This window comes from Phoca vitulina, unplaced genomic scaffold (genome assembly GCF_004348235.1).
Source record: "Phoca vitulina isolate PV1807 unplaced genomic scaffold, GSC_HSeal_1.0 scaffold19, whole genome shotgun sequence".
NCBI lineage: Eukaryota > Metazoa > Chordata > Mammalia > Carnivora > Phocidae > Phoca > Phoca vitulina.
This window is the reverse complement of record NW_022589722.1, coordinates 18,241,737-18,244,435: the sequence shown is the minus strand read 5'-3', so window position 1 is coordinate 18,244,435 and position 2,699 is coordinate 18,241,737. Positions and strand designations below refer to the sequence as shown.

At 40.7% G+C, this 2,699-nt stretch overlaps 1 pseudogene; it reads right to left on the bottom strand.

Moving 5' to 3' along the window:
* Positions 1 to 1,722: 1,722 nt before the first annotated feature.
* LOC116640002 lies at positions 1,723 to 2,133 on the bottom strand (annotated as a pseudogene).
* Between the last annotated feature and the right edge of the window lie 566 nt (positions 2,134 to 2,699).

Here is a 2,699-nt window from a genome sequence, read left to right as displayed (position 1 = left end):
CTGCCTTCAGCTCAGGTCATGATCCTGGAGTCCCGGGATCAAGTCCCACATCGGGCTCCCTGCTCGGCGGGGAGTCTGCTTCTCCCTCTGACCCTCCTCCCTCTCATGCTCTCTGTCTCTCATTCTCTCTCTCGCAAATAAATAAAATCTAAAAAAAAAAAAAAAAAATAAAAAAAAAAAAAAATGAAGAAAATGAAAATGAAAAAAAACAATGGTTAAGACAATTCACCAGGACACAAGTTCAAGGTAAAGATGATTTTGACAGAAGATAAATACTTCTAGCTTTAAAGGAGGGGGAGGGATATTTAATTTTAACAACATTGCCATTATTCATCTCTTTATCTATGAACATCAGGTGTTTATTCTGGGCTCTGCATGCAGACCTGTAAGTACCATGTTTAGGTAACTTCTTTCTGACACTCTCCCAGTAGAAATGTTGCCTTATTCTTATGATAAATTCCACCCCTTAGCTTCCATACTTGCCACCAGTTGCCAAGGAAACTTTCCTGCCTTGTGCATATAGGAGAATTCTATCATCTTAAAAAAAAAAAAAAAAAATCTTTGTGGGCAATTGTTTATTTCTCATTCTTATCAGGCAGTGGGAAGGAAAACACAGTTTCTAATCCTAATGAAGAAAAGTTTCAGCCAAACATGGAAATGTTTGCCACAAAACCATGTTTTGCCACATGAGCTAAGAGAGTGGTTTCTAAATGCGAGTTCAGGGACAAGCTTACATCAGAAATAATGGAGGAGCTTCATTAAAACGCACAAATCTCTGGGCTTCACCTGATCCAATGAATCAGTCATTTTAATGGAAAACAGGTCCATTTGAAAGACCGAAGTATAGTTGCACTTGCTACATACAAAGGTGTCCAAGAGACTGCAGCCAGGAAAAGCAAGGGATGGAGCAGTAGGTACAAAAATGATCACATTTGAGAAAAATAGATATAAACATTCATATGATTGTACTACGTACAAAGGGATTTGGAAGACAATACACAAAATATGTGAACAGTGGGGTTATTCTAGGAAGTGCCAAGTGGAAGAGGGGATTTACTTTCCGCTTTTACCCTTCGGCACACTTTTTTGAATTATTATCACACTAACCAATAGCATGAACAACTATTAAATTTGAAATTAATTTATCAACAGTGAAAATATATTAAAAGCTTTCCAGAGCATTCCGATCATCAACAGTTTCAGGGACCATTGCACCAGGCAAATGAGATAAAAGTCCATTAGTTTAATTTCTCATTAAAGGAACTGGGCGTTCCCTCAAGATGCAAGTTCTTCCAGTTATCCGGTAAATACCAGGCCGCCAAGCAATGTTGACACCTGCTAGCATTTAGCTACCCAGAAAGTAATAATGGAGAATAAATGTTGAGGGAATAAACAACTCACATTGAAATTGGAGTGGAAACATTATAGCTCCGCAAGAAAAAAGTCTTACGACTGTTTTTACAGGGAAGACAGACTGAGAAACTAAATTCTTACTCACCATCTTATATGTCCCATGCACAGAATACTTCATCTCACTTCTTTCAGGAAAAAGATCTGTAAGTCAAGCTAAACTTTTTACTGCTCTGGTTCCCTCCTGGAAAAGTTTGATTGTCAGTGGCCAGCATATTGAGTGTTATGGTTAAGAATTGTAATCACTTCAATATAGGTCTTTTTTTTTCTAGTTAGACTTAATGACTTTATTGCTTGAGGACATAGACAAATTTATGCAACCAGGGCAGAGGCTGTGGATGACTTGTATTTCCAGTTGGAGGGGAGGACTCTTTGGTCTTATAATATCAAGTCAATGGCTAATACAGCTCTCGATCAGCATCAGTCAGATTTAGCATCCTTTCTGTTCCTCTCAAGATGCTTTTGAACAGCAACAACTTTCTTAATCCAATGGTAGAGATCCTCAGGAAGAGAGGGAGCAAGTCTTAAGAATCCTCAAGATTTGATTGCCTGTCACAAAACATACTTGTGCAACACCATGTGAGTCTCTCAGAATCACACCAGTTTGTGAGGGAGTCAGGCCCTTCTTGGCCAGTTTGTAGATCTGCTCCTTCATGTCATCAGATGGTGGTAAGGTAGAGCCCACAAGGGCAGGCCCTTCCTGGGAGCGTGCATGCGACCCATGAGGGCACCGGTCAGAAGGCAAGAACCCATTCTGATTCAGGTTTTAATGAAATAGGCTGCATCAGCCCCAAATGGAACATTCTTCAGCATTCCTCGGTAATAATATATCACTGCCACTAGCCAAAGAGAAAGAATCTCCTACTGCTTAGATTATCACTTTGGGATACTAGCTCTGACACATTTTTACTCTTTCTCATCCTCCTCCATGCCATTGTCTTGGCCCAACACCCTGCCATTAGCCGTTTATAGATGAAAGCAGCTCAACAGGCATGTAGACCAAATCTCAGGACAGAAATTCCTGCAGGTCGGAATTCAGGAAGACACACGTGATTCTCAGCTCAGGTCCTCCATCAGAGCAACACTCAAGGCCAGGTCAGCATTCAGATTCCCAGGGGCCAAATCTGGAAATACGGATTCAGAAAGTTAGGTACTGGGCCCGGAAATCTGAATTTTAGCCAGTGCCCCAAGTGATTTTGCTGCTCCCCATAGGAGACCCAGTACAGTGAAGATAGTTTTGAACAAAGAGTTCAAAGTGCTTAGATTCTATAGGTTGAGGTCTGGTGCTG